At 39.4% G+C, this 13,483-nt stretch overlaps 1 pseudogene; it reads left to right on the top strand.

Moving 5' to 3' along the window:
• Positions 1-9,685: 9,685 nt before the first annotated feature.
• The window catches only part of LOC149234585 (2-oxoglutarate-dependent dioxygenase 19-like), a 55,071-nt pseudogene continuing 51,273 nt past the window's right edge, over positions 9,686-13,483 (top strand).

The following is a 13,483-nucleotide window of genomic DNA, read 5'->3' on the forward strand; positions in this document are numbered from 1 at the left end:
GGAGCCATTTCATGGGCCTTCAAGAAGAAGCCAATAGTGTCACTGTCAACAACAGAAGCTGAATATGTTGCAACAACATGTCAGGAAATTTGGATGAGAAGGACGTTGAGGGATCTTTGTCATGACCAAGAGGGAGCGACAACTATTTTCTGCCACAACACCTCAACAATTGCATTGTCAAAGTATCATGTCTTTCACAAGAGGACCAATCATATTGATTCTAAATATCATTTTATTAGAGAGTTGATTAACAATGATGAAATTGTGTTGCAGCACTGCAGGTCATAGGAACAATTTACTAATATTTTCACAAATCCATTGGCATGTGAAAGTTTTGTTTATCTCAGAAACTATTTGGGAATTGTCAATGGTGGAAATTGTTATAAGGGGGAGTGTTGGAAATAATAATCTCAACCACTGCGTTAAACGTCCTGACAACATGCATACTTGTCAAAAGTATTTTTGCAGGCTATGTCTCTGTTTGAAGATGGAAGATCTAAAGCCAGAATAGGAGTACCTCGTGAACCATTCTGAAATGCAACAAAGAATTTAGGGAATTTAATGTACTTTCATAAATAGATATGGGAAATCATTCATTCTGCGACTATCGCCCACACTCCACGTACACTTGCGTAATTCTGATCACATTCAACAACAACAATGTATTAATTATTTACTATGTCATGCATTAATGTAAAAATTGTGTGTTGAGATGAAAAGGCATGTAAAAGTCATTATGCAAGTAAAGAGTAAGAGAGAAAAAGAGCGAGGGTCTCTGAGGTGAAAATGGTGGAGCAAAGTTTGGTGGGTGTGTGAAAACAACAGTTACTGTGTTGTATTGTGTGTTATTCCACGTGAAGTGAAAATCTCTGTAAACTTGTTTTTACTTGGTGAATGAGCCACAGTCTCATATGAATGTATTTTTCATGAATTAGAAGTTAATCCTAAGTTTTATTGTTGCTCCAAACTTACTCTGCCTTATTGTGTCTTTTTTCCATGAGTGAATATTGTGTTTTATTTAAGTCATTGTATAGCTGCACGTAAATCTAGTTGCGTGAAATTGAGCTGCGTGAAATCAGCTTCACAAAAGTCACACCCCTCTGCCTCTCCACGTAAAACTTCTCCGTGTAAATCCTCTCCGCATATTTTTTTTCTAACACTAACTACTCTAAATTTCAGATATAACTCAATTTTTCTACCAGTTATGCATTTATCATCATAGGCAGTATTAAATGCATCAACATACTCAATAATTGAACTGTAAAAATGCACATGACCATTATACAACACATTGACAGACATGAATTCTTTAGCCCCTCCTCATATATCCTTTGGCTTATTTTATATAGGGAAGCCATAATAATAAGTTTTCTTGGGAACATGTATTTAATAATGGCATTCAAAAGTCTATGATTTTCAGTATGTTAGATGCATCACATCAATTCTTCTCTGTCTCGTCAGAAGAGAAAATGAAATATGATACCAAAGATGTGTTGAATCCGGTTAGATATTGCATGGGCTTCAACGCTAGAGTGGACCAAATTTTCAATTTGAGAGACCATTTGAAGAATTTTTCTTATCTTGAACAACACAGAATCGATAATCCCCCAATTTATAGGTATGTTTTAAATCCAACATTGGATTTATTTCACTAATTTGGAACTATCTGATCACTTAAGATAATCCGGTTTATGGTCGTAGAGAGGTTGCGGGACGATATTTAAAAGAAACCAAGAAATTGGCTCTGAGATTGATGGGAGAAATATATGAAAGTTGGGGACTGAATTTAGATTAAATACAAACAATCTTTAGAGTTGATTTTCAACTCAGCGTGCTAAATTTGTATCACTTTCTAAATTCAGAACAAACCATTGCCATATCACTCCATTTTGATCACGACGGTCTCACTATTTCACTGCAAAATTACATGGGGGTTCTGTAGGTGTGGCATGAGGGGCATTAGGTGATCGTTCATCCATTTCATAACACCCTCATTGTGACCGTTAGTGACCATCTGGACATGAGTAGCATTTGTTGTCTTTTTAAGATTTGTACAGTGACGGATAACTCCCATTATTAATTTAGCATTGAATTTGTGCCCATTGCCTATGCCAAGAATATTTTAGAAAGTTTTACTGTTTCATTATTTTCATTGGTATGAAATCTTTCTCTCTTTATGCTATCCCGGTGGGTTGTGGCTCACTTCTCTTCACCAAAGCTTTATAATTAATTTCATATTGACAACACATTATTAAATTAAGTCAAGTCTTTATGCTGTAGGTTTTAACCCCGTACAGAAATTAGCTGCATACGAATTCTAAAACACAAAAAATAAAAAATGCGAGGGAATAACACATAAAACACATATACACAGATATTTTCCCCTGGATCCCAAAACCGAGACTACGAGCTTGATTTTTCATTATGTTCCTTTCAATGTTACAATATATATATTATACATGTTGAAGCATCCAATACCATGGACCGAAAACCATTGTGCCCAAAACCATTTGTGAAAACCATGCATAAAACCATAGGTAGGTCCGCCCAACCTAATATAGGGTCCAAATTGTTTTTACCCAAGGCGCTGCCCCGGACCCCGTAGAGGGGGCCTACTCGCCCCCATCGAACCCCCTTGACAGGGGGGGCTACGCCCCCACTCTAACCTGCCGGTTAACTACGTGGGCTAGTTGTGGAAAGAATATAAACAACCCAACATTCTCCCACTTGTTGTTTTCTTTCCATTGGGGGCCACAAGAGAGCTTAGTCATTTATCCAACCCTGCAACTCCCATTGTTTCTCTACACCAAGAGAACCTCTCAGAGCTCATAGATTTTGTCAATGCATCTGCAGTATTCTTCAAATTGTCCACCTTTACCAGCAACAACTTTTTGTCTTCTATCATATCCCTCACAAAGTGATACTGAACATCAATGTGCTTTGTCTTTGAATGGTAAGCAGGGTTCTTTGCTAAGAAAATTGTACTTTGGTTGTCACAGTCTATCCTTATGGCTCCCTGTACTAACCCCATACTTGAACACAATCTTTGCAACCAAACTGCTTTCTTGCTTGCATGAGTGGATGCCATATATTCTGCCTCTGTAGTTGATAGTGCCACTATAGATTGTTTCTTGCTCATCCAACTGACTACACCTCTAAATAGGTTAAACACATATCCACTTGTAGATCTTCTCTAATCCAGATCTCCAACCCAGTTTGTGTCAACACAACCATGAATTTCCAAAACTCTATCCAATCTTGGTCTTCCTTGGTAGCACAAACCATAATCACTAGTGTCGCGCAAATACCTGAAAACCAACTTCATTGTTGTCCAATACTCCTTCCCTGGTTTTGACATAAACCTGCTCAATAATCCCACTGGATGTACAATGTCTGGTCTAGTACAGACCATCACATACATCAGACTACCGACTGCACTTACATATGGAACACAATGCATGTCCTCTTCCTCTTCTTGTGTCTTGGGAAACCGTTTAGCAGATAACTTTACACCTATAGGACTGTGAACCTTCATCGATTTACTATCCCGCATATTAAACCTCTGCAATATTGTATCGACATACTTCCTCTGGTTTAACCAAAGTTTCCTCTTTGCCTGATCTCTTTTAATTTCCATGCCCAAAATATAGTTTGTAGCACCAAGATCTTTCATGTCGAATTTGGAGGACAATTGGGTCTTCAAATCCTGGATAACTTCTTTTTCATTTCCAACTAGCAACATGCCATCCACATACAAGAACAGATAAATAACACGGTCACCAATTAATTTAAAATACACACATTGATCTGATTTGCTTCTAGTGAAGCCAAGTCCCCTTATAAATGTATCAAATGTATGATACCACATCCTTGGTGATTGTTTTAGCTCATACAAATACTTCTTTAAATTGCATACCAGTTCTTTCTTACCCTTCACCGCAAAGCCTTCAGATTTCTTCATGTAGATCTCCTCTTTGAGATCCCTGTGAAGAAATGTTGTCTTCACATCCATCTGTTCTACCTCAAAATCAAAAGCAACAACAATAGATAACAATACTATAATAGAAGCTACCTTGGCAAAAGGAGAAAAAATATCACCAAAATCAATTCCCAGTACTTGGGAATAACATTTTTCTACCAAGCGAGCTTTGTATTTCTTCACCTTTCCTTCTGCATTTGTCTTCTTCCTGAACACCCATTTGCTGGCAATGGGTTTCTTTCTAGCTGACAACTCCACTAGATCCCAAGCCTCATTTTTGTGTAAAGATGTCATTTCATCAACCATGGCCTCTTTCCAAAGTTTTCCATCTTCTGAACCTACTTCTTCCTTCACAGTTCTGGGATCATCATCAGTAATATATAAAGCAAAATTTGAATAGAAAGCAAATGGACTATACCTTTCTGGCTGCCTTCTTTCTCGAATTGATCTTCTCACACCTGGAGTTTGTGACTCTTCATCTTCTTTTTCCTCTTATGCTGTAGAGTCTGATTCTTCCTCCTTAAGCTTAAACTTTATCTTCTCAGGTTCCTTTGATGGGACTTCATGTTTAATAACATCTTTCACCTCTCTGAACACGACATCTCGGTTGTACACAACCTTTCTTGTTACTGGGTTCCAAATATTATAACCCTTTAAATCGTCCTTATACCCAATAAAGATGCACTTTTCATATTTACTATCCAACTTTGTTCTTTTCTCCTTTGGAACATGTACATATGCATCACATCCAAATACCCTTAGACGTGAAAGAGAGGGTTTCTTACCAATCCATACCTCTTGTGGAGTCTTATCGTCCAACACTGATGAAGGTGATCTGTTGACCAGGTAACATGTCGTCTCCACCACCTCTGCTTAGAATTCATTTCCTAACCCGACACCACTGAGCATGCTTCTTGCACTTTCAATCAACGTCTTGTTCATTATTTCTGCAACTCCATTTTTCTTAGGTGTGTATGGAGTATTCTTCTGTTGTGCTATACAACACTTCCTATAGAATTCTTTAAATTCCTTGCTGCAAAACTCTCCAGCATTATCTGTCCTCAGCACCTTTATCTTCTTCTTTGTCTAGTTTTCCACCAGAGCCTTAAATTCTTTAAACCTGTCAAAGACTTTAGATTTCTTCTTGAGGAAATATATCCATGTATTCGTTGAGAAGTCATCTATAAGTGACACATAGTACACAGACTTACCCAGTGATGGAACCTTCACAGGTCCAAACACATCACTGTGCACAAGCTAATATTTTTTTCGCCCTCTTACCAACAGAGGGGAAACTCACCCGATTATGCTTCCCATATACACAATTTTCACAAAAATCAATATCCAAAGAGCTATTAGTCATACTTCTACCATACCTTTACCATGAAGTATTCAAAGGCCCTTCTCTCCAGTATGTCCAAGCCTTTGATGTCATAGCATGGTCTTTTCTCCAGAGACCACTAGATTTTTGCTCCACTTTCAGGAACCACAGAAATATTGCACCCATCAACAACAGTGCTACCTTGCAGCTTGTACATACTTCTAATCCGAACTCCCCAAATCAATATTAGTGCTCCATCAGCCATCTTGCAGGTATCTTTCTTGAACACTTTTTTTACACCTGCATCATCCAGCTTGCTTATAGAAATCAGATTTCTCGCTAATGCAGGAATATGCAGAACACCAAAAAGTGTTCTAATCCTTCCACCTTGCAAATTCAACTTGACTTTTCCACAACCAATGATTCTAGCCTTCCTGTCATCCCCTAAAAAGACATCACCACCATAATATTTCTTATACTCGCAGAACCACTCTCTATGGAGAGTGAAGTGAAATGATGCACCTGAGTCAATCAACCATGTCTCATGATCTACATGTGTACTTGAATAAGCCAAGTACACATCCCCACCTTCATCTGAGGTGGTTTTACCTTTGTAGAAGGAGCATTATCAGATCCCTTTCCTTTTTCAAGAGCTTTAGATTTACAGTCCGTTTTGTAGTGCCCTTCCTTTCCACATTTTTAGCACACCACCTTTACAAGCTTTCCTGGAGATTTATATCTCCCACTCGATGACTTATTTTTGTTTCTGTTCTGGGACCGTCCTCGTACAGACAAGCAATCACCATTCTGGCTCTCCATATTTTTCCGTCTCATCTCCTCCATTAGCAAGGATGAGACTATTTCTTCAAACTCCAAGGCAGATGCATTGCTACCTATTGCCATAACCAGACTATCCCATGAATCTGGTAGAGAACACAACAAACTAATGCACTTATCTTCATCTGAAATTTTAATATCAAAAGGAAATAACTGACTTACCACAGTATTAAATGCATTTAGATGCTCAGTCACCGAGTCTCCATCTTTCATCCTCAGGTTATACGGCTTTTTATGTAGGAACAGTTTATTCACCAGAGACTTAGATTGGTACAAAGTCCCTTACTTATCCCACAAAACCTTCGTCGTAGCTTCCCCTGATACATTTAGCAATTCTGAATATGAGACAAAAAATCGTATTGTGCTCTCTGCCTTCTGATCCAACTTCTTCCATTCTTCATCAGACACTCTCGTTGGTTTAGTAGCTGGATCTACCGTGATCCACTGATCTTTATCTACCAACAGATCCTCCATCTTGAGTTTCCATAACTCAAAACTCTGACCATTAAATTTCTCGATCTCTATATTTCCATTTCTCGCCATCTTCTTTCACCACAAGAATCGATCCCATAGATCTCCCACTAAACAAGGTCTATCACAGGCCCGAGAAAAATCACTCAGCAACAAAGGCATCCCCTTGAAGCCAAAATAGCTCTGATACCAAATTTACATTTTAACCCCGTACAGAAATTACCTGCATACGAATTCTAAAACATAGAAAATAAAAATGCTAGAGCCTAACACATAAAACACATATACACAAAGATTTTCCTCTGGATCCCAAAACCAGGACTACTAGCTTGATTTCTCATTATGTTCTTTTCAGTGTTACAATACATATTTATAGATGCTGAAGCATCCAATACCATGGACCGAAAGCCACCGCGCCCAAAACCATGTGTGAAAACCATGCACAAAACCATAGGTAGGTCCGCCCAACCTAATATAGTGTCCAAAAAAAATATTCCTAGGGTGTTTCCCCCCCGAATCCCATGGGGGGGCTACCCACCCCCCTCAAACCCCTGTGATCCCCTTATTTTGCAATCGCTGCAATGAAGGGGGGGCTTCGCCCCTCGTCTAAGCTCCCGGTTAACTACGTGGGCCAGTCGTGGAAAGAATATAACACAACCTAACATATGCTAGTTTAGTTGTAGTAAAGTGAATTAAAATAAAGTAATTCTTGAGAATTATCCTACTACCAGTGGGGTGTTACATGTCACTTCTTCCCCCTTTAAGGGAAACACAGTCCCTAGTGTTTTATTGCCTCCATAACATGCTCGAATATGCTTCCCACATGAATTGTTCATCCTGCCAAGTAGCCTCTTCAAGACTAAAGTGTTGTCATTGCACTATAACCTAAGGGATAACTCCTTTCCGCAATGTTGTTTCTCTATGATCAAGAATACGCAAGGGTTCAACAACGAATTTCCCATCCGGTTCGACCTACCATCAAACATTATTATTGTTATTTCTCAGCAATATGCTTGAAACAATTTTTTTTTAAATAAAAGAAATCTATTTCCTCTACCTGTACATCATGTAAATGAATGATGTGTCTAGTGTCATGTATATATTTTTTTAACAAAGAAACATGAAATGCATTGTGCACACGTATATGACTAGGTAAGGCTAACTAATAAGCCACTTGGGCAATTCTAGCAATGATCTGTAATTGGCCACAAAATCGAGGGGCTAATTTGGAGCATCCACTCCACCTTAAAGTACTCCACTTGGGTTTTACCCTGACATAAACATGTTCTCTGAATTAATATTCTCGATAGGTTCTCCATTGGTCAGCATATTTGTTTTGTCGATCCTGGGAAGCATTTAAGTTGTACTGAACTTTTTTCATTGTAGCTTCTATCTCTTTAAGCATCTCTCGTCTTAACATCAACCTATCCTTTGGGCTATTCCAATTTCCACGTATTCTACATTTACTTCCATATAATACCTCAAATGGGCTCATTTTTAACGATGCATGATAACTATTGTTATTTGTAAATTCCACCAATTGCAAGTATTCCTCCCATTTTGTTGGATGTTGCATCGCATACATCCTAAGCATATCTTCTAACACCTAATTCACTCATTCAATTTTCCCATCTGTTTGTGAGTGATAAGTGGTACTAAATTGGATGGACAGATGTGCCACCTCGCAGGTGTCTAGAATTAGATTCTCCAAAAACTTAAAACCAATTTGTAAGTACATGTTTGTTGTAAACCATAATCCACTTTGTAGTGTAGGTTTGTAATAAGCGAAAGACCACTTGTGAGAGTGAAATGTACAAGATTCCTACATGGTTGAGGGTCAGCAAACAAAACCTTTAGCATGGTTTAGGGTAAGCCGATAAAACCCAAAGCATGGTTATGGGTAGTCTCAAAAATCCCAACTTGATAATGATGGAGAGGGACTTGCAGGTACAGGTAAAAGTATGCAGATATAATGGTTTACTAAACCATGTGCACGAAGGACATTTTAGCACATTGGTGATAGCAACGATTGGGTACTCATGCATTCTGGTGGATGGTTGTTCCTTTATATGTACATGGACATAGTTTTTTTATCATTTTTGTAAACATCAAGTTGGACTACAACTAGAATTTGCTTATCAAGATCGAGATGAGTAGTCATTATGGAGAAGACTTTGAAAATTTAATTCTTACTAATGTTAATTGTGATTATTTTTATATAAAAGACTCTATTCCTATTCTTTAAGAGTTATTTAAATCTAAATGTTCCTAGATTGTTGTGTGGTTGAGATAATCTCTCATTATTTCCCCACTTCCCTCTCATAAAACCAAATAAAAAATATGTAAAATAGAATTTTTATTTATTTATTTATAATTTACTCATTGAAATTATCTTATTAAAATTACATATCAAAATAAATTATCTTTTAACAATAAAATTAGACTAATTACATGTAACATGTAAAATCAAAATTCTTTAAGCTTCACCTTTTTAATTATTATTTTAAATATATATCGTTGTGAAGGGGCATCCTTGTGAAGCATTTCGGGGGAAATATACATCTCTGCTCGCCATTGTGACACGTAGTCATGCCTGCAATTATTGGTGTATATGTGTTTAACAAGTAAGTTTTCATTGAAATAATGATGCCACCAAGGTGTGTCTGGAATTTTTAAATTCATAAGGAATCCATGCAATCATCAATGGTGACTAGGATGGCTACAAAAATGGCAGCCATAAGCTCAATAGATCTTTAACTCAAAACTAACACCATGGAATAGATACGACAAGGAACATCCAATTGCCCACTGAGAAAAATCATATATTGCAGACAAATATGGCATGATCCGGTTACCGTTTTTGTCTCCGTCCGAAACATACTCTGTCCATCCTTTAGCTACATAAGCAATGATCTCACCCCATGAACTGTAACATTGAGTTGTACAATTTCATATTTATATAGCGATCGAGAGAAGCAAACTATATCAGCGTTAAAAAGGTAGAAGATTCTAGCTGAGCCACAGATCTGTTCTGAAATATTGTATGCGGAGCTAGTATATTTCTATCTGGTGCTTTCATGGCTACTGCTATACTTGATTCCACCACGAATAATGTCGGATACGATTATATGAAGGGTGTCAAACATCTGGCCGATTCAGGAGCTTTGAATTCACTGCCGATTAAATATGTGTTCCCATAGCATAGCCGGTCGTGAGCAGCAGAAATTGCAAAAGGAGAAAGTATACCAATCATAGATGTGTCAACCCTCGATAAAACCCCAGAGGAACGACTCGACGCAATCAAGAAACTTGGTCAGGCATGTGAAGAATGGGGTTTCTTTCAGGTAGTAAACATCAATACTTGTTCTGTTTTAATCTGAGAATAAATCCATCTTAATTAAAATTAATCCAAGATATAAAAATTAAAGTGCGACCCTCTCATGAATTCTGACTTGAAATTATCTTCTTTTTTTTTTCCGGGGAAAATAGAGTTCGTAATTTTATTCATAAAATGAAGAAAATTACATGTTGTAGATGCTAGTAGCATATGCAAAATGCCGTCCATGAGGAGGACAGATACAAATAAAAAGAAAATATTTTACAAAAAGCCGCAATCCTAATCTTTGCGGCCCTTTTTCTTCTCCACTCTACGCCAACCTTGAGTGTCAGGGGAGGAAATAATGAGAGCCCGCGTGGATTCCAGATTGTTCACTGGTGATTCCTTGTCGGATTCAGAGCCTTCCGAACCATGAGTTCTTTTTATGCCCCCTACATCCAGCTGTGGATTTTGTTGGGGTTGAAATAAGGGCGGTTCCGGGTGAGGATCAGGGGAGATATCCTTATGTGTAGCCTGCTGTTCCATATTTGTGTCCGATTCCTCTTGGTTGACTGCCTGTTCTGAATGTATGTCCTCTTCTTCCAGCGGTTCCGTGTGTTGCCATCCATTGGGCTTTTTTTTCCTGTTCTTGTTTCCTTTGGGATTCTTTTTAACCAGGGGGCAGTCAAAATGGAGGTGTCCAGTTTGCCTGCAGCCTCGACATCTGAAAGCGGTATTTTCATAGTCTAGGGGCTGAACCCGCTGAGAGTTGTTAAAGTTCAGTGTGATATGTTCAGGCAGCCCCTGACTCATATCCACTTCAATGCAAATTCTGGCGAAGGAGAAGATACCTCTGCTTAATCTGTCCTCATCCATTTTTATGAATTTCCCTAAGGTATTCCCGATGGCTGCTAGAGCTAAGTGATGCCAGAAATGTAGTGGGAGATTATGAAGCCGCACCCAAACCGGCATAGTTGTGATTTTCATAGTGTTTGCATCAAAATCAGCGAACCAAGGGGTAACAAAAAGACCAGCATTACCCCAAAACCAAGGCCCGTCAGTAATGATACTATCCCTTTCTTCTTCTGTATGGAAGCCAACAATGAAGAAGCCTTTTGAGCATAGATGTATATCGCATTCTGTAGTCCAATTGGAATAAATCCACTGATGTAAAGCATCAGATTTTGGCCAGAAGCCATTGAATCTACATATTATAGCAGTTTTAGTGAAGGCAGAGTGTAGAGCTGTTACCTCTGGCATTGTAACTTGGAGCCTTGGGGATTCCAGTTTTTGATCAACTATATATGGGCCTGGTAGCTCTGTTAGTGTCTCTGGTTTGTTCTGCATTTTTTCTTTGCCTTTGACTGCGTCACGGAATGAAGCTGGCGCCTTTGAACCAGAGCCATTGCTTCCACCACGCAACCTTAGGTTGAGAAGTATGGTTGTATCTTGACTGATCCCATATTCCTCAATAGTATGCTGGTCCTATAGACATCGTCCAGCGCAAATCAGGTTCTGTTGATTTGATGGTATTCCAAGCTGTTGTTGTATTTCTTGCTTAAGCTCTTGTATGGTTGAGCCCATACGAAGTCGCATGCATCGATGGCCTTCCACTGTAGATTTTATAAATATTTGAATCCTGTTTTCATCCTGGTAGCATTCAGCCGCCTTGTGGGTGAGCTTCTGTGGGTTATATGTGATCTGTGTCATTTCCTTCGCTCCCCTGTTTTTAAGCGTCGCATTTGTGTTGTTCCCCGTCTCTGCTCCCAGCTCATAAGTAGCCTCAGTGGACCGTCCCCTTGCTACTATGCTGGGATTTCGCTGTCCAGATGGAATCCAGGTTGTCGATGCATAGCACCGCTCTAAATCGGTACCATGTTCTGCCTGGGCTCTGGTGTCTTCCTCACGCTTGTGACCCCCAGGGCGCGCGTCAAAGGAAAGGGCAAGAGCCGCCGAGGTTCGCACTGAACAGATATTGTCATACAAGAGATTTTGATTCCAAGCCTCCATTGCCAAGATCAATGTGCAGGTCTGTTGCTTCATGGTAATCCTATAATTAATCTGATTCAAAAAAATATGAAAAATCACCTCCTCTGTATAAGCGAGGTTCCCAGCAATCAACAGGTAGAGGGTATCAAAGCCCATGACGGCAGGTGAAACGATTAGAAAGGGAGTCCGTCCAGCAACCACCCCCGGGCTCGAAAAACCTCCAGGAGTTCCCGGCACAACCCCCTGCTGAATACCTTGGGCGAACAAAAGTCCCCACGCAGGCCTTGTTTCGCTATTGGGTATATACTCACCTAGTTCCGGTTCCTGTGCGTGTTTCAAACTGTAGCGGGAAACCCACTGCCTCCTTTGAGCCCCCAAACCCCTCTGTTTCAACAAGAAACAGGCCGTCCATATCATTTCAGTTTGCCGGTGAGGGCAAAACTCCGAGAGCCCATGTGCTAAGAGTATGCCAGGTAGTCCACGCATGAACGATGCATTCAAGTGGTATAGAGACTTGAAATTATCTTATATATTAATACAAAGAAATATTATATCAGAACTATAGAGAACTTTAATAATATTTTATTTCGTTGGAAAGTTGTTAGAATATTAATCACGTCGTGCGTGACTATTGATATGACGATGAATTATTAATGGCAGTCGGCAAGGAGTCAACAAGAGTCAGAAAGTTTAGGTAAATAATAAAGACAATAGGTGGAATCTAGGTATATTATCCGGTTGTTTTTCTGTATAAATTGCCTTATCTATCCTGGAATTAACAAGCTCATTTTTTGAGTTTCAACATGGTATCAGAGCTGAGGGTTTTGGCTTAGTGTTTAGGTAGAAACAACAAAGGCCCACCCCGGGTAGTGAGGGCTCGGTGCGTACAGAGCAGAGTCCACCCTGTGTTGCATTGTTCGATTTGTTGTGTGTGAGATTGAAGTGTGCTATAGAGAGAAAGTGGAAGAGCCACACCAAAGGAGCCATGGTCTGACTTGTCAGCACTATTGTCGTGTGGAGTGATCATGGAGCTGCACGAGGGAGATATCATGGCCAATGAGTTGAGAAGCCCGTGCGAGTGGAGTGTTGTTTGAAGCTAAACTTTGATAGGTGCTGCTATTTATGGTGAACCCGACCTGAAGGCTCGATAGTATGAATGTCGAGTGGAGAGAAATATAGTTACGTATGAGCATTGAAGAAGTGCACCAGTTTGGGCAAACCCTGCTTTGTGCATTAAGAAAGAGTTGTTGTGTATTGGAGCCTCAAGAGTCGCTCCTATTCTATTTATCAAGCTATTGTGGAGTGGTGCAACGACTATCTAGAGCTATTAGAGAGTGCAGATCAATGGGGAGATCTATTCCGAGCCTCATGAGGATCAAAGCATAGTGATTATATGCCTACGCTCTCTCTGCATGTAGAATGTCGTTATATTGAGCTAAGCGCTGATTGTTGTGAGGATGGAGAAACAAGAGTCTTGTTCTATCATGTGATAATATATCGGGCAAAGGAGGTAATATGTTGATTGGTAGAATAAGACTTCCTCATTTACGTGTTGGTGTTGTTGGTCCTT

Source organism: Pinus tabuliformis, chromosome 8, assembly GCF_031772625.1.
Source record: "Pinus tabuliformis cultivar Carrire ecotype Pingquan chromosome 8, CPIR1, whole genome shotgun sequence".
Taxonomy (NCBI): Eukaryota; Viridiplantae; Streptophyta; class Pinopsida; order Pinales; family Pinaceae; genus Pinus; species Pinus tabuliformis.